The 23,628-nt window shown below is 45.3% G+C and overlaps 1 protein-coding gene across 3 annotated transcripts in view; it reads left to right on the top strand.

Annotated features, from left to right (window-relative positions):
- GAB3 (GRB2 associated binding protein 3) overlaps nt 1-23,628 on the top strand; it is a 110,062-nt gene that overhangs the window by 18,476 nt on the left and 67,958 nt on the right. Inside the window, exon 1 of one of the 3 annotated variants that reach the window (XM_019487789.2) lies at nt 7,410-7,645. The exons of the other annotated variants lie outside the window; for them this stretch is intronic. The gene's annotated coding sequence lies outside the window, so the exon portion shown is untranslated. Of the gene's footprint in view, nt 1-7,409; nt 7,646-23,628 lie in introns of those variants that run through there. 3 annotated transcript variants of the gene reach the window in all.

Below are 23,628 nucleotides of genomic sequence, written 5' to 3'. Positions count from 1 at the left end.
TGCAAGGAAAAACTTGCATTCTTATTCCAAAATGCAGACAGCAGAGCAGATGGCCCAGCAGATGAGTTGCTATGTATCAGAAATTTGTGTGAGAACATGGAACTCTTAAGAGAGTGGGTTGATACAAGACTTACAGCCTTGCTTAAGTGGATGGCGCAAGATGCAATTCGGTCCAACGCTGTGTCTTGCAATCAGACAGCAGGGCATTATCTTCCAGCCTTTCCCTTCCTCATGAAGGTGCTCTTTGTGTAGTCCTGAGGCTTCCCGATTTACTATTCTGCTTTATGAATTTAATGAAAGGTGTTAGAGTGAGAGCCCTGGAGGCTTAAATCCATCTTTAAGGATCTGCCCTGGGCAAATGATGCAAATCTTTAAATGTGGGTAACTGTACCCAGTCTGGCAGAGTGTGGCCCTGTAAGAATCAGGAGTAAATTCTACTGACGTAAGCTGCACCAGGTTTTCATCTGTCCACCTCAAATGTGGGGTAGCCACTTGCTGAGGGCAAGCAGGCTATTATGTGTTCCCCTGCTGTCCATGGTAGCAGCTGCTCTGGGATAACTTCATTTGTGTCCCTTCCTGATGCTAGTTCAGCATACAAAAACCAATGTAAAGTGCATTAGTATTCTTCTGTTCAGAGCCTAGTCATCGGTACAGAGCTAACAGCATCTCTGATCCCTCATGGTCTTCTGGACACTCTTTCAGACCTTTCACTGTGACCTCTTTCAAGATGGATTGTACGTCTCAGAATGGGCTTGGGGAGCACCCAGGTGCAAATTGGTACAGCAGCAGGGCTCTGTACCTACAGCTTTCTTGCCTCCAGAAGTGGTATCTGGTGACAAGGCAGCCTTCCCATAGTAAAACAGCGTTTAGAACCAAAGCATTTCCACGAAAAAGTCTCTTAAGACAGCAAGCAGTAGATATGTGTGTCTGCCTTCCTTCAGGTGTACCATCTCATGGAAGCTTGGTCGGAGCTTAGTTGCTTTCAAACACGCCTGCAGAACCAGTCTCTAAATACACTGTCCCAGCAGCACAAAGGTGGGACAGTAGTAAATACTAGCACACCTGTGCTAACTTCATCTAGGTCAGTGATTTTCAACCTTTCTTCATTCATAGACTCCTGAAAATTTTCTAATGGAGATGCGGACCCTTTTTGGAAATCTAATGTGTGCATAGAGAATGTAAGTAGATAATTATTGGCAAACTGTTGTGTTAAAAATAAAAATATCAATGACAGCAACAGTAATACAATTTTGTGAACTCGCCGTTTCGTTGCCAGTTCTAATGAGATGCTTGAGCTTGCTTCTTGGCAGAACACATATGAAAGTTTGGTAGGATAGGTGCCAGTTTCAGTCTTAGATCTTCAACATCTAATTTGTTGCAATATTTCAGTTTTGATACTAAGGCTGAAAACCTACTTTCACATAAGTACATAGCGGTGAACAGCCTCAAGACTTTAATGACTGTCAGATCAGGGTGCTCCTTTTTTATTTTCAACCCGAATCAAGCAAGAAGTTCCTGCTTTCAATTTTCAGTTCCCGTCACAGGATACCTGGAGTCATTGCTCTTCTTCTTTAGCTGTTAGACAAGACCTAAAGTTGCAGTCTGCTACCAAGGGATTATGTATTGACTTATTCTCATTGCTCATTTCAGGAAAGTACTGGCAAAGAAACCCAGAGCTGAAGCATCTTGATGAAAGCCATAATGTACAGTTGTCTGCACACCCAAGGATTCCCCCAGATTGCCACGTCAAACCCCCACAACATTCACATGTATTACATGTGCTGTAAAGTTGAAAAGTCAGGGCACAGACTGAGCTAGTAGATATCTCTATACCCCACCAGACTTTTGCTGGTGGCCTCCCACCAGTTTTGTAGGACCTAACCTTTCGCTAAAAATATGTGCAGTTTTTATTGTTCCAAATAAAGCTTTCCATAAGTGCCTCAAGACGCTGCCAGTTTTCCCAATGGAAAGTTCATCCAAACTGGTATGTGCTCTCTATCTCTCTGTCTGACATGCAAGATATGCATGCACACATACATACACACGCACCCCTGTTACAGTTTGTAGATTGCTATGACCAGGCAAACAGAGCGTGGTCCCACGTGAAGCAGTGACAGCGGCAGGATGAGGCAGGGCTGCCTGGCTATGCTCTGCCTGCTGGTGCTGGGTTACCTGCTGCTGGCACTCAGGCAGCCCCAGCAACAGGAGCATTGGCAGAGCTTCCTCTTCAGGTGGGGCCTGCATCTTTACAGATACCTTTCATGGACCCCCTAGACATGCTTCACAGACCCTAGGAGGTCTGCAGACCACAGGTTGAAAACCATGGATCTAAATAATACAAATAATAATAGAAGGGAATGCACACAGACTTCAGTATGTGTTTTCACCACCACTTTTATCCTCACTGACTAGATAAAGCTCTGATAGGTGTGTTATAATGTGCTACAGTCCCACCTTTATACTGCTGGGAACTTTACCCAGACAGGTTCTGTAGGAGTGTTTGAAAACACCTAGACAGACAAGGTTCCTTGATATCTTTTAGTAGACCAACTAAATAGCTGGGGAAAGTGTTCTTTGCAAGCTTTCGGGCACAAACACCCTTCTTCAGGCATAGGGAGGGTCTGCTGCTATGTTGTGAAAACACCTAGAGCTCTTCCCAAGTTTCCAAGAGATGCTAAGCCTCAGGGAAGGCAGCACAATTATGCACTGCTTGTTGTTTTAACATCTACCCTCTGTCCCTTTTGGTCTCTTTCCCCAGATTCAACCCACTTCTCTGTCTCTCCATGAAGTGATTTTTAACTAGTTATTCTTCTCTTGATCTCTAGGCTTCTAGCCTTGACAAAACAGCTTTGTGACTACAGCTGCATACGAGCATCTTCACTGCTTGGCCATTGTCTTATAATCACCCCACACTAAGTATTTGTTGGGAAGGTGCTTATCTGGAACTATTGTGTTGCCTTTTTACTTGTTTTTTCCAGCAGCTCCACTTTTAACCTGTATTGTTATGTTCATACTAGAAAGCTCAACAACCCAATATAGCAATATGAGAGTGATCTTGTTACCTGTAATGGTGTAGTATTCAGAATCTGGGACTACAATCCTGTGATAATTTCATTATGTAGACGTTCCAGGCACAACACTGTCTACCTGAAAAAGCCATAATGTTGTAAACTGAGGTGTGAATTTACTGTAGTTACACCATTATAGCCCCTGCAGGGACCTTCTTCTAGAAAAAGAGCAGCTCCTTGGGCTTTTCTTACATTTGTTCCAAGGCAGTATATGCTACACCAGAAATAGTCACTGTTCTCTGAAACAAGTGTTCCTAGTGGAACACTTCATGGAATTTATTATAGCAGCTTAACTATACTTGTCTACATTGGAAACATTTCCAATTTTAAAAGTCCTTTTAGCACCAGAACAAGAGCCAGGCAGGCAGCAACAGCAGATACTTTCCCCTACCCTGTCCCTCATCATGAGAGAGCTGTTCATTTTTCTTGCCTCCAATGCCCTTGGGCGAGGATGTCCATTAGGACTAGTGATTTTTGTGATGAGCTGTCCATTCAAAACTGGACTGAGACCATCAAACTAATTCCATTTCATTTGGTTGTAAGTCAGCTTTTGTCACAATCATTCTAGCTTGTCTTTGAATCTATTTAGTTGCTGTTCTTTTTAAGAAAGTGTGCCTACGATCTGAACTTTTTACAAAGCAATAGGTAAATGAGTGACTGATCATGGCTCTGTTTGTTGTATTTTTAACAGGGGTTTAGTAATGAACGTGGTATACTCTGGGCTCCCCAGAAGAAATAGTTGTCAGAAAATGCAGTGGCAAGTCGGTTATCTTCCAGGACCAAATTTTCTGTGTAAAACAGGGAGTGGAACTACCTATTTACATCATTAATACAGTGATAATAATGATGCTCTCCAAAGTGTGCTTTATGTTGGGGCTGTGAGTCCAAGTAGAAGTAGAATGCTGCATGCCTCCAGAGGCTGAGGGGGCACAGTGAGCTCCCGCAGGTGGTGGCAGCACTGTTGGCAGCAGGGCTGGTGAGTGGCGAGTGCCAACCAGCGGTTGGCAACCACCCGTAGACACCGCCAGCAGCATCGGCCATGCCAGCAGCAATTGCGGACCGCCCGCAGATGCTGCTGGTGGTGTTGGCAGCAAGAGGTGGGGTGGCAAGTGGCAACCGCTTGCAGGCACTGCTGGCAGTGTCGGCGGCGCCTTTTCGCAGGGGGTGCACCTGCACCTGCATACACCCCCTACGCATTGCCAATGACTATATTAGAGATAGATCAGTCTATAAATATAATTTGATACAAGTGCCTCACTGAGAGGAAGCAGAGGGGTGCTTTACCGTATGATATTGCTCTGAATTATTATTATATTAGAAATAAAATGAATCCTCTGGACATGTGTGTTTGTAGTAAAGCAGTTAAACAGGAAATAGTGAAACCCATCCTGAAATTTACATCATTTTTTCTTTCACAAGATACTTAAGAAATGGGATAGTTAGAATACATTTTTTTTCCGCAGCTTGAGGCAGTAATGACAGTCTGCAACAGGGGTCAGCAACATGTGACTTGCAGGCTGGATCTGGCCCATGGAGCCACTGAATCTGGCCTGCAAAGCTAGAGCGCTTTGCCTGTGCCCACACCACTGCCACTTCTCTCAGCCTCCACCCACTTCCCTGGCTGCAGAGAGAAACAGCAGCAGCACGGTTGCAGTTTACAGCTCCCCAGCCACAACATGGCCCCCCTCCACCGCCTACAAGCTGAGCCCACACAGAGCCAGCGAGCGGGCGGAGGAGGGCACTGAGAGACGTGGTGGCACCCAGCTATCTGGCCTTGGTGCGGGTGCAGGAAAAACCTCCCGTCACTGACGTTCTGCCAAAGCTGCCCAGCCTGTGTCAGAATGCTCCAAAATACCACATTTACCTGAAGCCAAGACATTGGACTATAAAGGCACCCCACACCAATCAGCTTCTAGACATGGAAAATTTATAAATTTTCCATGTAGAGAGTCTATTCAGGGGTAGGCAACGTTTTTTGGCTGGAGTGCTGAAAAACACCACAATGCCTACCTTGGAACGTGCTGGAGTGCCAGCATGGCAGAAAAACAAAATGAGGACAAGGGGTATGTGGCAGGATGCCCTGCTTGTGTCCCTTGCCCCCTACCCAAAGCCCCTGCCCCCCAGCCCAGGCTCTGTGGCTGGCAGCAGCTACACCAGCTCTGGGTAGCTGCTGGAGCCTGGGATGCTCCCAGCAGGGCTTGCAGTGTCCCAGCTGCCTGCTGGGAGCAGCCCGGGCTGCCGGCTGGCAGCAGCTACCCAGAGCTGGGGCCGGCTGCAGCCAGGAGGCTCCAAACAGGTGTGCCAGGCTCCCGGCTCCGGCATCAGCTCCGTACTGGCATGTGCACCTGTGTGTCGGAGTAGGCAGTGGGGGAGGGGCCTGAGGCAGTGCAGCCCCATCTCTCCCCTGCTCCTGGCACGGAGGTGATAGCAGGGTTCTGGAGCCCGGCACAGCTGTTTGCAGCCAGCCTGGGCTCTGGGCAGCTGCAGCAAGCAGCAGGCAGGCTGCAAACAGCTGCTCCAGGCTCCACAGCTCCGGCATCAGCTCCATGCTGCCGGCGACTGCACAGGCACCTCAGAGCAGGCTTTGCTGCCCCGCTGTCTGCTCCAAGGTGCGCATGCAGTCACTGCCAGCATGGAGCCGAAGCCAGAGCTGTGAAGCATTCGCAGCTATTTGCAGCCTGCTTGCTGCAGCTGCCAAGAGCCCAGGCTGGCTACAAACAGCTGTGCCGGGCTCCAGAACCCTGCTATCACCTCCGTGCTGGGAGTGGGGGAGAGATGGGGCTGTGCTGCCTCAGGCCCCTTCCCTCCCCACCCCTGTGCCTGCTCCGATGCACGGGTACATGCGCCGGTATGGAGCTGATGCTGGAGCCTGGCACAGCTGTTTGGAGCCTCCCGGCTGCAGCTGGCCCCAGCTCTGGGGAGCTGCTACCAGCCGGGAGTCTGGGCTGCTCCCAGCAAGCAGGTGGGATGCTGCAAGCCCTGCTGGGAGCATCCTGGGCTCCGTCGCTGGCAGCAACTACCCAGAGCCGGGGCTGGCCGTGACGTGCCGAGTGAAATGGCCTCATGTGCCATGCTCGGCACGCATGCCAGGGGTTGTCGACCCCTGCTCTAATTAGGGGGAGGCCATCTTAAATTCGTCTGTTCATCACTGCAATGGAAAAAGCAGCAGGTGGGGGGAGGCAGGCGGCAGGGAATCAAGAAGCCTGACCCACACCCCTTGTCTCCCTGGCTTCACCTCTGACTACAAGCCCTGGTTGGGGCTCCAGCCAAAACCACAGCAGCTGCCTGCCCCTCTGCCTTGTACTTAAATCCAAGATAAGGATCTCCCCCCATGTTAGGCATATTCAACAAGTCCAGTGGTAAAGCTGGTCAGCTCCAGTGATAACTGTGTTGCTTTACATAGTCAAACAACATTTTTGACAATAGGAAACAAGACTGACAAAGAGGCATTGTTCTTATTTTGCAATGACATCACTCTCTCCATGGCCCTGATTCTTACCCAGCCTAAGCTCCCACTGGCTTTAACAGGAGTGTTGCTTGCATGAAAACAACAGCAACAGGTCTAAACTGTTCCACATAAAAGATATTTGGACATCTTCTGAGCTAGCTTTATAACGCAAAAGATCTATCTGCCCTACTGGCAACCCAATCATCTCCACCAAGACAGACTACAAATGATAAAGACACTGTACTTGGGCGTAGTCTTTAGTTATTTAAGAAGTCATATTGGCATGAAACTGTAAACCACGAAGTGTGACATTTAGCATCCTTGGTCAGGCAGAGCATTCAGTTCTTAGTAAATTATTGTAGGACATGCAGACTTCTCTTGCTGCTAGGGGAGTGAAAAGAAAAAAGACCTTTTTTTAAAATCATATTACTGTGATTGTCTCTTCTGTCTTGCAAGGACAATCTTAAGTGAGGGCAGAGGATATAGAAAATGTTGTCTTGAGGTCTTGCTGACAAATATTCTGACTCTTTAGAAATTCGCTCTATTTGTGCACATTTACAACTTTAACAAAACAAGACAGATTTGAAAAACACTGGTTAAATATTGGCAACGATCCCTTGGTTAATACTGAGTATTACCTCTTTGTAACTTCAGAATAAGGATTCTGGACCAGGCATTGTGCCTCTCTGCTTCTGAGAACAGGCTACCGGACACTCTTAATTAGTCAGCAAATACCAGGCTTAGGGAGTGAGCTAAAAGAAATGCAGACACGTCAAATGTCCAGTAAAAAAACAGCAAAAATGTTGACTTGATGAACTTGCAGTGAGAAACTTATGTCAGCGTGACAGTTTAGAAGATTGTTCAGAGTCTGAGTTGTTCCCAGCAGCCTCTCTTAGCTATGTGGAAAGAAGATCTGAGATATGCAGATGGCTCTATCAGTAATCCTACTTTCAGATATCGTTGATGGCTTTGGCACTGCCATCCTGCTCTTTGGAAACTCCCAGCAGCTCACTCTTGTTTCTGATCTTGCTAAGCTTTTTCTGTCTGCTTATCACACTCTCGCTGAAGTGCAGATTCCATGGGCGAGAGACTGAGTCTGATGGAGTAGGGAGGACTCTGCTATATAGTTGTAAGTACCAGCTTGGCCCTTCTATAAATTCAAGTAATGATGATTCCTTCTTACAGGATGCAGTTTTGTTGGGGGGAAAGCTGGTCTTTACAGCATCTGGCCACAGCTGAGCCCTGGCCTCAGGTAGGGGCTGTATTCTCCAGAGCTGACCCTGATTTATTACATCCTATTGCACCTGATGTAAATGGCTACATCATGCTAATTTGCCTCTGTTGGCTGGAGCAGGAAAAGCAATAGACCCCTTCACCCCCCATGCTGCCTTCCATTGTCCTGTTGGTTAATACTAAAAACCATGTGGAGGTCCTTAGATAAACAGCTGTGTGTGTGGGCACCGCTAGTGGCTGTGTCATGGAAAAGATAGATGACCAAAGGCAGAAGAAAATGGCAAAACAATAGATGTTGGTATTCTTGCTATATCCCTTCCTTGACTTGCTTTCCTTTCTAATATGTCATGGGAAAGGGATTCTAGAGTTGCATTTTTAGACCCAAAACACATTTTGCAGCTTTCTCTTGCTTCTCTAGATCAACGGACTATCTAGAATACTTTTGCTGAAGTGTCAGGGATTTTCATTCTGATGTGTAAGAGAATGAAGGAAAATCGCTCTGTGTTTGTTTCTTGTTTGTTACCCTTGGAAGCTCTTATTGGACTTTACCGACAAGTTTTAAGCTGATTAATATTGGGCTAACTCTTAAGCTATCATCTTCATCAGTGAATTGCCCCATCAAGCAACAATTTAATCCCTTTAAAATGTTTTAATTGGAAGCATAGCAAAATGTTTCATTCCTCTCCAACTTGAAGCAAGTAAGGTTCTTTCCACTTCTGTGGACTTCAGTTCAGGACCTATTCAAGGTATTATAAAACCTTTGGAGAAGTCTTCTGTTCAGGCTGTCTTATTTCTAATTATTGAATTCTAGCAATTTGGCAGGTGAAATTAACCAAAGCTGTGTTTTCTGGCTTTTGATTTAAACTCTGATAAAAATTTAAACTCCTAAAAATATTATGCTGGCAGTTTGAATATTTTAGAACATTTATTTGATTCTTTAAGGCATAAAAATTAATGAACAAAAGGCCTGAAAGAACACTAAAGCAAAAAAAAAAAAGAGGTCCAGTTCTCATTTGGTAGAAATAGAAGAATTTCAACTAGCAAAGCATTTTGAGGAGCATTTGTGGAGAGAGGAGAAGCTGTGCAGGAACTTAACTCTTGGTGTTAGACATTAGAGTCAAAACCTGCTTCTGGAATTCATGGGTCTCCACTAGAAAAAAAAAAAGCATGTACTTACTATGTGCTAAATAACATACAATTAGCATGAAGTAAAGTTCTAGTGGACATAAGGTAGTTTCAAGTGCACACAACTTATCCATCAGCTTTACCTCAGCCTGCTCTCTCTGCCCACGTGAAAACTATGAGCTGCTTTGTCTTTGCTTGGATTTTACGTTGTTAGGTAATGCAAGTAGGGACATGCCTTTCTGCTACTGAAGACAAACTCTCATTAAGACTGAGTGCTCCTTATATATAAGGTCCATTGAGTCCAATGGCAGGACTTGTAAAATGAAGTGAGAATAAACTCCAGTAATGGTTTAACTCTACCTACAGGTAGATACAAATCTGTAGTCCTGGGCTGGACCCGCTTTCAAATTACTTGTAATGTTTCATCTGTCTTGGTGCTGGTTTCATTCCTGTGTCTCCAAGCCTGTAATTGTTATTCAGCAAAAACTCATGTAGTGGAGGGGTTTTGTCAGTCAGGATTTGGGCTCTTAATAGAGCCATTTTCTTCCTCCTTTGTATATATGGGTCCTTCTGATTAGCTGTGTGAACACACTCCAGGGCAGCTCTTGGTTTAACAAACAATGATGAAGAAGATACAATAAGAATTCTGCTTAAGAAGGTAAATATATCTACCCCATCCAGCTCCTCTTATCTCAGAGACTTTAATTGTCACAGACAATATCATGCAAGTTCCTCACCAATGAATAAAATAAATACACTATTGGTGACATTGTTGACTTGTCCTCTTTACTATTAAGTCTGCCATACACATTGACCAAGCTCAGGAAATGCAAAGTTCAAGATAACACCTCACCCTGAATTTCCAGAATACAAACAAAATGCTCGGCAGAAAGACTTGATGACATAGAAACATTTGAAATCTTTTCTGTTGATCTCTACTGACTCACTCAAGGCTCCATGACTTGCCAGTGAAAGGTTATAAATAACATTTGGAGATAATGAGAATTATCAGCATGCATTGCCTGTAGATTTTTGTTCTGAACCTCTTTTGCAAATGGCATAAATATATCAGGTTGCAACAACTGCTTGGCTGCAAAGATAATGAGCTGCTCATGAATGCCGCTGTCTTGCAGTTTAACTGTCCTGCATTCTCCCAAGCACACAAGCATTTTACCTCTGATGCAACAGATCCAGAATATGGCAGCCATAATTTTCAAAGAAAAGTCATCCCAGGCAAAGTGCTTGGCTCTTTATAGTGAACTTAAATCCTTTTGGGGCCTTCTCCTGGTCCTCACACACCTCTGCATTGTTTTTATATTTCAAGATTGTAATTCGGACTTCTCTGGCCTTGGATTAGGGCTGCTTCAGTTTTTAATTTGGAAATTTATATTGCCTTATCCCACCATTTGTATCTGTTCCTTCTGTTTGATGGTTTAAATGTAGGACAAGTTAAATAGCCAGCTCAGCTGGATGCTACTAATGAATATGATCTTATAAAATGAGAGCCAGAACTCTGTGTGATTTTTTTTTTTAAGGCACAGACAAAAGCTCCCAGGTTTAACTCACAATGCTTCAAATAAAGCACCATGAGTTAAACCAATATTCCCAACCCAACAGACATTAGCTGTTGAGTTGGGAGAGTGAAAGATCAGCCTCCAATTTGGAGCCTTTCCAGGGATAGAGACTGGGTCTATGCAGCCTCTTCCCCTAGTTCTGCCCCCTCCCTCCCAGCTCCTGTGCTGACTCAGAATGGGAAGGGAAGAAGGCAGGGAAGAGAGTTATGTTCTGGGGTTTCCTCAGCCACACTGAAGTGGCAGGTGTGGATTAGAGCTGGTTGGGAAACCCTCAGGACGAGCTCTCTCTACTCTCTTCCCCCACTTCCATTCTGAAAACAGTGCCAGGAGCAGTACTGGACTGTGTCAGACATTTTTAAATCGGCAGGTCCAGATGCCCTCCAGCCAAGGATGTTGAGGGAGCTGGCAGGGGTCATCGCAGAGCCCTTGGCCCGGCTGTATGAGCATTTGTGGTCATCTGGCCAGGTGCCGGGGGATTGGAAACTGGCTAATGTGGTCCCTATTTTCAAGAAGAGGAGGAAGGAGGACCCAAGTAATTATAGGCCTGTAAGCCTCACCTCGGTGCTCGGGAAGATCTTGGAGAGAATCATCAAGGAGCACATTGTTGGGGGGTCTGCAGGGGAGATCATGCTCAGGGGCAATCAGCATGGGTTCATCAAAGGCAGGTCCTGCCAGACTAACCTGATTGCCTTTTATGACCAAGTAACTAAATCCTTGGATGATGGTGTCACTGTGGACATAGTCTTTCTAGACTTTAAGAAGGCCTTTGACACCGTCTCTCACCCCATCCTCATCAATAAATTAAGCGACTGCGGCATTGATCCCTGCACAGTTGAATGGGTAAAAAATTGGCTGATGGGGCGCACCCAGAGAGTAGTGGTGGATGGGTTGTACTCAACCTGGCAAGATGTGAGCAGTGGAGTACCCCAGGGCTCGGTCCTTGGGCCCGCACTGTTTAACATCTTCATCAGCGACTTGGATGAGAGGGTGGAAAGCACTCTGTCCAAATTTGCTGATGACACTAAGATGTGGGGTGAGGTGGACACACTTGAAGGGAGGGAGAGGCTGCAACTAGATTTAGACAGACTACAAAAGTGGGCAGACGAGAATAGGATGGGGTTCAACGTAGACAAATGCAGGGTGCTGCACCTTGGGAGAAGGCATCCATAGCATACATACAGGCTGGGGAGTTCCCTTCTTGAAAGCACAGAGGCAGAACGGGATCTTGGAGTCATTACTGATTCCAAGATGAACATGAGCCCCCAATGCCAGACCGCAGCCAGCAAGGCCAGCCATACCTTGTCATGCATCCAAAGGTGCATCTCAAGCCGGTCCAGAGAGGTGATACTCCCTCTCTATGCAACATTGGTCAGGCCGCAGTTGGAGGACTACATCCAGTACTAGGCACCGCACTTCAAAAGGGATGTGGCCAGCCTGGAGAGGGTTCAGAGGAGGGCCACTGACTTGGTGAGAGGGCAGCAGGACAGGCCCTACGAGGAGAGACTGAAGGACCTGAACCTGTTCAGCCTCAGCAAGAGGAGAGCCCTTTTCTCCCCAGCACCACCTGGGGTGACAAGGAACAGTGGTAATAAGCTGATGGAGAATAGGTTTAGGTTAGAGATCAAGAAGGCAATATTTTACAGTTAGGGTGGCCAAAGTCTGGAACCAACTTCCCAGGGAAGTGCTCCTCGCCCCTTCCTTGGGCAAATTCAAGAGGAGGTTGGATGATCACCTGTCTGGGGTCTTGTGAACCCAGCATTCATTCCTGCCTGTGGCAGGGGGTCAGGCTAGATGATCTGTTGAGGTCCCTCCTGACCCTAGCTACTATGAAACTATGAAGCCCTGCTCCTGGCACGCAAGACAGAAGTTAATGAAGGCACTCTGCCTTGGAGCATTGTAATCTGAATCCTCATTACATGAGTGTTCAGATTTTCATGGGATCAGGCCCTTTAAAAGCACTCCGCAGCTGTGCACTTGTTTGGTGACAGCCATAGAGCACTTTCGGCCATAGGGTAGAATGGAACAGACCATGCAAAAATTGTCACTTCTGTCTGCGCCTAATTGAGCAGTGTCTGTAGCATGTCTTTCCTTCTCCATTAGAGCTTCCTCACCCAAACCAGTGCTAAAACACATGGAAGCATTTATTCACTGCTGGCTTTTGCTCCTATTGTTGGGCCAGGTGTTGCTGTCATTAATACTGGTATGTATAGCAGTGGTGTCCACACAAGTATAACTGGAGTCTCTCCAGATTTTACAAGAAGATAATGGAGAGTATAATTTGGCCTTTTATTAATTGTAGTGAAGAAACACTTTCTGTTACAGATGCTATTATATTGCATTGTGAGCTAGTGTACATTATTAATACTTAGAAGACTTGCAACGTTCTGAGCTACACTTCCTGTTTTAAAGATGCAAATTGGGTAGTAGCAAGTCCGCTAGTGATATTTTTATTACATCTGTTGGAAAATAAACTGCAGATGTGAGTCAATCCAAATACAAGAGCAGCTGAAAGGCCCTCATCAGACCAACAGCCTAAGCCTTCTGTTGCTGGCACTGATTTAACTAATTTGGAAGACCCCGGGACAGATCATCTACTTGCACCAGTGAAGGGTCTGTCCTCCTGGAACTGAATCAGAAAGAAAAGAGGATTGAGCTGTAGTTGATAGGAGCAGAATAAGTGGCAGGGGAGATGGATACATTGTAGAGGGAAGATAAAATAATCAAGCATCTTGAGTTCTATCAGGAGAAATTTGTATGGGCGCATCTACACGTTGCACGTCCTTTTGGAAGAAGTAAAGCACAGCACAGTATGGGTAGTTACTGAGTCATGCACACGGGACACGGTTAAATTTTACTGCTGTGTCACCATAGCAGCACACTATACCCAGGGAGCATGCCGCTACAGCAACATAGCTGATGATCACATGTGTCTACATGTGATCATTACATTGCTGTAGTATGCTGTACGGCAACATAGCATGTTGCTACGTCTCTAAGGCAATGAGTAGACGTGCCCTACAAGGCAAAAAAAAACCTGAGCAGACTTCTGGATAGACAGGTAGCCAATGAAAAGTATGTATCCTCTGCTCGTCTTCCACACAGTCCCCAAGTTCCTTGAGAGGTTAAGCACATTTTGTGTTGATAGACACACATTGGTGCAATGCGTGGTGAGGCTTCATAAAGGTGGTACTCTAGCCTTTGCAGTACAGCTTTGAATCTGCTGCCATGCAAACTCCTTGGCCTCCACAAATAATAAGTCATGGAATTAAATAGCATCATGGATGTGTTTTTTGGTTTGTTTCGTATTTTGTTTGGTTTTTTTCCTTGAAGGAAAAAAACATCCTGGGACCAAACTATCAGTAAGAACATAGTTTCATAGTTACATAGTAGTTAGGGGTCAGAAGGGACCTGAATAGATCATCGAGTCTAACCCCCCGCCACTGGTTGGAACACATGCTGGGATCACATGACCCCAGACAGGTGTTCATCCAACCTCTTTTTTTAATTTACCCAAGGTAGGAGCGAGGACCACTTCCCTAGGAAGTTGGTTCCAGATCCTAGCTACCCTGACAGTGAAATAGTGCCTCCTAATCTCTAACCTGAACCTATTCTCTAGCAGCTTCTGGCCATTGTTCCTCGTCACCCCAGGTGCCTCTGGGGAGAATAGGGCTCTTCCTATTTGCTGCTGATCTCCCCTAACGAGTTTGTAGGCAGCCACCAGGTCGCCCCTCAGCCTCCGCTTGCTGAGGCTGAACAGGTTCAGGTCCCTCAGCCTCTCCTCATAGGGCCTGCCCTTTTGCCCTCCAAACAAGCCGGTGGCCCTACTCTGAACCCTCTCAAGGCAGGCCACATCCTTCTTAAAGTGCGGCACCCAGCACTGGATGCAGTACTCCAATTGAGACTGGACCAATGTCGCATAGAGGGGGAGTATCACCTCTCTGGACTGGCTTGAGATGCATCTTTGGATGCATGACAAGGTGCGGTTGGCTCTGCTGGCTGCGGTCTGGCATTGGCGGCTCATGTTCATCTTGGCGTCAATAATGACGCCAAGATCCCTTTCCGCCTCTGTGCTCACAAGGGGGGAGCTCCCCAGCTTGTATGTATGCTGTGGATTCCTTCTCCCAAGGTGCAGCACCCTGCATTTGTCTACGTTGAACCCCATCCTATTCTCGTCTGCCCAGTTTTGTAGTCTGTCTAAGTCTAATTGCAGCCTCTCTCTCCCTTCGAGCGTGCCTACCTCTCCCCACACCTTGGTGTCATCGGCAAACTTGGACAACGTGTTTTCCACCCCCTTGTCCAAGTCACTGATGAAGATGTTGAACAGTACAGGCCCCAGGACCGAGCCGTGGGGGACCCCACTGCCCACATCCCGCCAGGTTGAGTACGACCCGTCCACCACCACTCTCTGGGTGCGCCCCATCAGCCAATTTTTGACCCATCCAACTGTGTAGTCATCAATGCCACAGTTGCTCAGTTTATTAATGAGAATGGGGTGAGAGACAGTGTCAAAGGCCTTCTTGAAGTCCAGAAAGACTACATCCACGGCGACACCATCATCCAGGGATTTAGTTACCTTCAACAGAAGCTTTAAAAGTTGCCAAGTTAATGTTGTCCAAATAATTTTTAATGGCTGGTGGGTCATAATTTCCAGAAGGCCTCTCCCAGAGCCTTTCAAGTATTGTTCCTCTGACTATGGGCTAGGTTAAGCAAAAAGATGGTTGCTTACCCTTGGCTAGGAAGCTAGCTATTGAACAGCTATCACCCATTTAAAGCTTAAATTATTATTTAACACATAAGAAATCTCAGAACCAAAACCTGCAAGTGTTTTTTGTCATCCAAAAAAATCCTCCAATTTTTTAGCTTAAAATATATTTTGATGTAAATTGAAAGAACTAAATTGAAAACCTTTTTATGTGGTAAAATTCAAAGCAGGAGATCGTTGTAGTGAGTACTGGTATCAAGCTATGAAAATGCTCTCAAAGACATAAACCACAGAGTTGGAAATGATGCCTCTACCAGGCCAGCTCAGATTTCATGCTTGATCACACAACATGAATAAATTATTGGGAAAGTACTTTCTGAGCTTGTCTTTCTTGGGAGGGCAGGGGGAGAATGTGATCCATAGTTTATCTTTGGAAAGCATATTAGAATAATTAAAATGAGCTCAGCATTGTTCATTTTCTGCATTACTAGCCAACGGCTTTGTGGACAGCCCTTTTTGAGCCATGCAGGTACAAATATTCATGAAATTTAATAATCTGTACAATTTTTACTTTATCAAGGGCCAGATCTGTAAAGGAACTGCAGCTTCTAGAGATGCAGACAGCTATCTAGTGCGCCTTTCAAGAGCTCCCAAGCTGGTTAGGTGTCTAATTCTGATTAATCTGTGACGAAATTCAGTTTGCTTAGACACTTTAAACAAATTCAGTAATTGCATATCTGTCTCTTGAGGCACCTCTATAAATACCTTTGAACATACCTAGCTGTGTACTTACCAGCCCTCTTATCTCTCTAAAGAATTTTTGTTTTAAGAGTCCCTCTCCCCCTCCAGTCTTATGATTAGGGCCTAGGACTGAGTAACAAAGACCGTTTCCTAGAACTGCTATAAATTCACTTGTGTCCCTTGCTCTAGTCACCTAATCTCTCAGACATGCCATCTCTCAGATGAAGTTAATATCACATTTATTCAAATCCAAGACAGTTTTCTTCCTCGGGCAGCATGGGGCTCAGATCCAAAGCCAGAGCTGAGCCATTGCCTGCCCTGGGCTGGAGAAAGGGGCACAAATTTATAACACATTTGTAATTTGCCATATCTAGAATCTAATTGGGGGGGGGTCATCTTACATTCAGAGTTGTCTTGGATTCAAGTAGATACAGTAATGCCTACCTCACATGCCAGTTGGGCATTAAATACTAAACACTGCACATATGAAGCACGGGAATATCATCGCAGATGAGCATTAAAGTAAGAACTGCAGCATTTCGTATAATAACTGGCAGGCTTACAGTTCCACGGGTTTTCCTAGACTCCCATCAGTCATTGCAGTTTGACTCACTAGACTGCTTTGCTAGGCTTCTCCAACTCATCAAGGCTTTTGTCACTTTTTTTTTTTACAAGAACTGGGAAATAAAAGCCCAAAGAGCCCTGACACTGTAAACTGGCTACTGCTCTTGTGCTTTAATGAAAACCAATCTGATTTGACCTCACAGAAATGCGGTTTTGCTGCATTCTGTTTTAGGACTATTTAAGTATGTTGTTTATGTTGCTGTTTGCCCAAAATACACAGTTTCAAATGTAAACTGTGAGTCACAAATAAAATACAAAGAACGTGGCCTGAAACTCGTTCTTTCTGGCATCTGTTCATAGGCATAATGCTGTCAACCTTTATTGGTGCTCCAGTGGCATTCAGATTTATTTTGTTTTCCCTTGCTGCCCATTCTGGGACTGGTGGGGTTCCTTAGGAAAGTGCCAATCTGGATGTCAAAGGCATGTTAAAAATCAATGCTAACAAATTAGGATGATTGGAAATTAGCGGCTTTTGCCTCCTGCTAATCTGAAAATTGTTTAATGGAGCTATGATTGTTCCTTCTAACACAAGTATTCAGGGATGCTAAATAGAAGCAGGGGCATTGTCATGAATCCTGCTTACAAATTTGATTTTTTTCCCCTTTTTTAAAGTAAATAAAACCAAAGAGGTGGTTCAGCTTCAGAGCTGAATACTGTCAATCCTAGTGCTTCATGCTCCATCCCAGCCCTAGTTTTTATTTATGTATCAGCTATTTAGACTGGAAGCTTTTTACAGTAAGGATCTTCTCTTCATGTCTACCATGCAGCAAGCCAGTAATAATGGGAATATAAATATGCTCTACTTTACTGGTCTTCTCAGTGCAACAGTCAGAGCATCTACAACTGTGCTGGGGAGAGCTCCGCAAGGTTAGAGACAGAAGTTACACATAAACCAGTTTAAGTGATTGGAAACTGGTTTAAACCTGTTACAGACAGAAGGTCAGTGTAGATAAACCACTTTCAAAATGGCCCAAACTAGTTTAGGGTAAACCTGGTTGGATGTAGCATCAGGCTTAACTGCTTTAAGTCAAACCAGTTTATGGAACTTCTATCCCAGATCCCTTCCTGGTTCAAGTTAACTCACAGTCCCTCAGCATCCCAGGGTGCTTTGCAGCATTTGGCTATGCTGTCTGCTCCAGTGGAGCAGGGACTGCCTCACCCCTCTGCCTGCTTCCTGCCTGCATCCATCAGCCCACAGGGGAGGGGGGGAGGGGAACAGACCCCCCAGACCGATCTATCCAGGGTCTGCAGAGCATGTGGGGGAAAGGAAAACCCTGTGGTTGGAGCTTCTCAACCCTCAGCACGCCACCCACCTCCCCCTTCCCACCTGCTAATTGCTTCAGTTGTTGCCACAGAAGGGAGGGAGAAGTCTTCCTGGCCAGGTGCCTGCCCATGCAGCCTAGCAGGTAGTCCCCGCCTTGGGGGGCTTCCCCTACTCAGCTGTCGCGAGTCTGAGGCAAAACTAATGCAGGGGAGCAGAAGAATTTCCCTCCGCTCCCTGGGGCTGCCTGAGACTTGCAGCGGCTAAGGCAAGGGTTCAGAAAGGGAAGAGCTCCCCTCAGGCTGGGCTGAACAGGCAGGCACCCGGCCGAGAGCACTTCTTCTCCCTCCATCCTGTGACAACGGCTGAAGCAATCAGCAACTGAGAATTGGGGGGGGTGGGGATTTCACTCAGTTCCCCAGGGCTGCCAGGGCTGGGGACCCCAGGTTGGGGTAAACCTGAAGGAGAGGTTCCCCCAAGGTGGGCCAGCACCCGGGCAGGGGGCTCCTGAAGGGGGTTGGGGGTATGTACTGGGGGCATGTACTGAAGGGGGTTGGGAGCATGTACTGAGGAGCCAACCTGGGACACTTGGCTGGGCCAGCAATGGCCAGCAGGCTGGGAGATATGCCGTAGCACCCCCCGCCTACTGGCCTTAGTCACTACAGGCCTCCCCCTGCCTTTCCCAATTGAAAACTGAACGTCAGTTCAGCTGGTTATCGGTTCAACCTACGCAGTTTAAAGGAAGCTGCCTAGATTGAAATGATTGTGCCTTGGGCTTTTTGACTGTCTGTACTTAGCCCAAAACACAACAGTTTGGTTTTGAGAGGGTCTTGGGAGTCTCCTTCGGTTTCACACTGTATGGGGTTCGCGGCTCTTGCTGTTGACTTGTGCTATTGACTTCAGATCTCGAAGGTAGAAGCAGTTTCTCAAATCCTAGTCTCTCAAGAGATGAAGTCGTTTTTTTATGTCGTTCTTGGGCACATCATTCCAAAACCATCTCCTGGTTGCTTGAGCATTTCTAATCCAGTAAACAGGAGAGATTTACCATATGGTTCTTGCGTAATTGGACAGCCCGTTTTAAAAAACTAAGCTTAATTTCCTATCAGTGAGAGAGCGCCTTCTGCCTACAAAAAACATGGGTGAAATATTGAAAGGTGTAATAAGTTGTCAACCTCTTTGCAAGACTGAGTAGAGGTCCTTGTCTTCACTATTTATTGCTGCAAAGTCTTTGCATAATGACTGAAGAATGGGAAACATTTCAAAGGAACAATCATATCCTAGTCTTCTATATGATCTTATCTCACCTTAATTGTGTGAATAAACCTTCCTTAAGTTATTTTTATTTAAAAATATACTTACTTTGTGCTAATATGGCAACTTCTATACTATTTAAGCCCTCTTTTTTGGCAGTCATTGATATTTTGTTCTTTATTATGCTCCTTTTCAATCTCATAGCTGGGTTTCAGCATTCAACTGCCACACATGCAACACTTAATCTGATCCCCTTTGCTGTTTGTAGCACACAATTAGGTTTTATTTTTTACCCAGTATCCTTAATATGCACTTTTACAAAGCGCTTCACTGAAAAACACAGCAAGAAAGAGTCATAAGCAAAGGAGAAGAGTAGGAGGAGTTCAGCTTTCACATCTATATTTGTCTCAAGTGTGGGATGCAATTTAAAATAAAAAAAGAGATAATAATTGGAGTACTGTTGTTTCTTTCCTCATCACTTTGAAAAAGAATATTTGGAAAACTCTCTACTGCTTTACAAATGTTGTTTTAACTGATGGACCATTGTATAGTAATGCATTGCTTAAAATTAACCTTGAAAGTAAGCAGTGGGTGTCTTTGCTCTTTATTTTTATATATCTGACCAGAAATGGGTTAAAGGCAAATGTTTCTCTGTGGTTTATACGAGTAAGCGATGAAGGCTAAAAAAGGAAAGCAGTGCCTTCTTTCTATGTACAACCACTGCTTTCAAATACATCTTTTCATGCTGTTTGTGCCTATGTGATTGTATCATTTGTACTATACTACTGTGGGTGGTACTGAGGGTGGGGGAAGAGGCGGGGTTTGCTTGTTTGTTTGTTTCCTTGACAGAGAAATTCTGCCAATATCGATCATATGAAAACGAGTTAGAGGTATTAAAATTAGATCTGAGAAGAAACATGCCTGTTTCACTATGGAGCATAACACATTAGTTATTCAAAGCATCATCAGAGCTTTGTTTTGTGAAAGAAGCACCTTTAACCTGAAATTTAGTTAATTACAGAAAACTGTGTTGCAAGTAGTTTCAGGTACTATGCCATCCCTGGCAAACCACTCCGTGGTTTTACAAACACATTTCCTATTGTTTGTGAAATATTGTGCTCTGCCAGTTACTGTGTGATACACCCAAACAAATAGGGGAAGCTGACTAAACAGAATAACCGACTGTACCGGGGAAGCAGTGCAATGGGTTCTACATTAGGTTCTGTCAAAATACTGTTTCTCTCTTTACACTCAGTTCCAGCTGTGTGGGGCTTTTCTTATAAAGCATGATTTCAATTAAAAATTCAGGCTGAAGTCACAGAGCACCCCCCTGTTCTTGCTAGAGTCAACAGGAGTAGAGAAATGATCACCCACCTATTGCGTACACAACAGCCAAGAGTTTTTAATGGTATCTAATGTTAGGCTCTCAGGCAGAGCTGATTGGAAAAACTACAGTGGAGCAATGTTCATTTTAGAACGTGCAGTCAGTCCATCAAGGTCAAAGCTCTTCACAACATCGGGTCAGTGTTCCCAGAATTGTGAAAACCTCAAGGTTGTTGGAATTAATTGTCTTGAGTTCTCTGTTTGTGAGCTCGAAATTTAACTTTTAATTTACTTGATTTCTTTTCTAAATGTTTGTATCATATATATATATATATGATGCGGGTATGGGGATGGATATAGATACTCACACTAATAAAAAAACTAGAGGGTAAAGCAATGTGGCACCTGGTAGACTAAATCGGGGCTCTCCAGTTTATAAGTAGTTGGGGGCTGCACACCCCGGGGGTCATACTAGTGCAAGCCATGGGCCCCCAGGTTTTACCCCCTCACCACTGCATTGTGTGCATGGATGGACCTCACCTCAGCTCGCTCGCTGTGCTGTATCCTGGGATCCCCCAGCGCTGCGGGCTGCACGGTCCTGCCCCCGGAGTAGGAGCAAGAAGTGAAAGCTGAGGGAGGGGGATCCTAGGGACCTCAGCTGCAGCAGCAGCTGGAGCAGTAGGGGGAGCAGTGGCCTGGTAAGAGCCCAGGGGCTGCACATTAACCCTTCGTTGGCCACATGCAGCCTGCCGGCTGCCAGCGGGGCAACCCTGGACTAGGCAATCTATAAGATGTCACTCTGCCATGCCTTCTGATTGACTGAAGACTTACATTGCTAACTACCTCTCTCTAATAAAGAAGCCTTGTTCGTTCTGAGTTTTCCCCTGCCAAAATTGGGGTTTTGTGCCATTTTTGGAATGAAGCCAGATTTCAGAATCCATTGCTAATGAGAATTTCAACCCTTTGTACAATTATACTCCAAAGTCAGTAGATAGTTTGACATGAAAATCAAAAGAAAAGTCTAACTTCAGTCTGTAGTGAGCTCCCCCTCCCCATTACTCCCCACCCTTCCCTGCCAACCTCAAGGCCTTTGGCGCATGAAGTGTTTTGCACGTATTGTGATTCTGTATTTAGTTTAACCGTATTCATTTTCAATTGATATGAGTTGCATCATTTTGAATGGGAAGGCTTTATTGAATTGTTTGCTCCTCCTCCTTGGACTTTGTTGCTTTTTGCTGCACCATAGGCATCCAATGCTGACAGCTAGATGATTTCTTTTGTACCTAATTCATGAATTATAACTCTCTCTCATAAATAATCCTCCCTTTTTTTGAAGTACTGACTTAATATGTAACAGGGTGAGCAAACTCTTACTGTGGGGAACAAGTATAACAAAAGGTAGTACAGTACAGCAGAGGGATTACAGAGGAGTAGCTTTAATAAAACCATGGAAAATTAGGGTTGGAAGGGACCTCAGGAAGTCCTCTAGTCCAACCCCCTGCTCAAAGCCAGGACCATCCCCAACTAGGTCATCCCAGCCAAAGCTTTCTCTAGCCAGGTCTTACAAACCTCCAAGGCTGGAGATACCACCACCTCTTTGGGTAACCTGGTCCAGTGATTTTTACCCTCCTAGTGAAAGAGTTTTTTCCTAATATCTAACCTAAACTTCCCTTGCTGCAACTTGAGACCACTGCTCCTTGTTCTGTCATCTCTCACCACTGAGAACAGTCCAGCTCCATCCTCTTTTAAACCACTTTTCAGGTAGTTAAAGGCTGCTGTGAAATCCCCTCTCAGTCTTCTCTTCTGCAGATGAAATAAGCCCAGTTCCTTCAGCCTCTCCTCAGAAGTCATGTCCCCCAGCCCCCGAACCATTTGTGTTGCCCTCTGCTGGACTCTCTCCCATTTGTCTACATCCTTCCTGTAGTGGGGATGTCCTTCACTCCAAGGGTGTCCAATGCACTCTGTGCCCAGTGCTGGATTCAGATTGCAAGGCTCCTTTTGGGCCAGATCAGGCAAGGGGCATGGAGCGGCTGTGGTGGCAGTGGCTGTAGCACCAGTGGGCCAGACAGCTTCCCGCTGTGGCAGAGGTACGTAAGCAGCGGCAAGCCAGAGAGAGTGTGGCAGGTCACCCCCTTACCAGCCACATCCCTAAATTCCCTGGCTCCCTGGTAACCCATGGGCCACATGGAACAGCCTCATAGGTGAGGTCCAGCCCAAAGGCCATATGTTTGACACCCCTGCTTTAATCTGTTTTGAATCAGGTATATCATGATTACCAAAACCATGTTTATACAAGTGCCTTTTTAAAGTAGTGCTGGCCATCCACCATTCTGTCTGGAATACCATAGCTCCCTGAATTAGCAACTCTGGAAACTGAACCAGTAACTTATCTTTTGTTATGAATTAAAACCTCCTGATGCACAAACCCTTCTACTCTGCTTGTGTAACAATTATGGTTTCTCACATTGCAGTAGAGCTTGTGGCTTGAATATTTGGGAAGTATTTGGTTACTGAGCCGTTTTCCTTGCAATGTCTGGAAGAAAAACAAAAAACCCGTCAAAACATTTTCTTAACCGTAGTCTTATTAGAGAGGGGGGGCTGTAGAAATCTGTTCAGCAAAAATGCAAGTCAAAATCATACACGTTTTGTGAAAATAGCACCAGATGATTTTCAACCCAAAGCCAACTTATTTGTTCACTGTTTTCCATTGGGAAAGCCTACCTCCACTACCCTGGAAGTCAGGGTACTATTTGTTAGTGCAGCTGATTTTTACATTGGCATCTTCTGGTTTATACAAGTGATGTGGGAAACTTTAAACGAACTCTAGTGAGACTGAAAACTGGACAGAGCTTTTCACTTAGCTTAATGTGAGAGCAAACCTACATGCCATGTAGCATATTCATATGTGGGGCGCAATGAGAGGAAGCAATCAATGCACAGCCTAACACAGCATACCAGCAGTCCACAAGACACAAGCACAAGCTAAACAATGTCTTATCAAGCTTCAGCTGAAGGTTGGCTGTTAACTTTGTGGTGGGAGTGCATTGAGACCCTGCCTTGTATAATAGGGAAATGTCCCTACTCTTGCATTACCTAGGTGTGAAGAACTAGACATCTTGGTACCTGGTAAACATGCAGCATTGCTGTCTAGGTTTAAATACATTCCCATAAGTATATGTGAAAAATTGGAGTGATTCAAAGTTTTGATTTCTCTTGACCCAGGGGTCGGACTGCTGTTGTTTGTTGTCATTTCTATAGTTACACTGGAAGCAGTCTGC

Source organism: Alligator mississippiensis, chromosome 8, assembly GCF_030867095.1.
Source record: "Alligator mississippiensis isolate rAllMis1 chromosome 8, rAllMis1, whole genome shotgun sequence".
Taxonomy (NCBI): domain Eukaryota; kingdom Metazoa; phylum Chordata; order Crocodylia; family Alligatoridae; genus Alligator; species Alligator mississippiensis.
The sequence above is the reverse complement of the archived record's forward strand: the minus strand, read 5'-3'. Positions and strand labels throughout refer to the sequence as shown.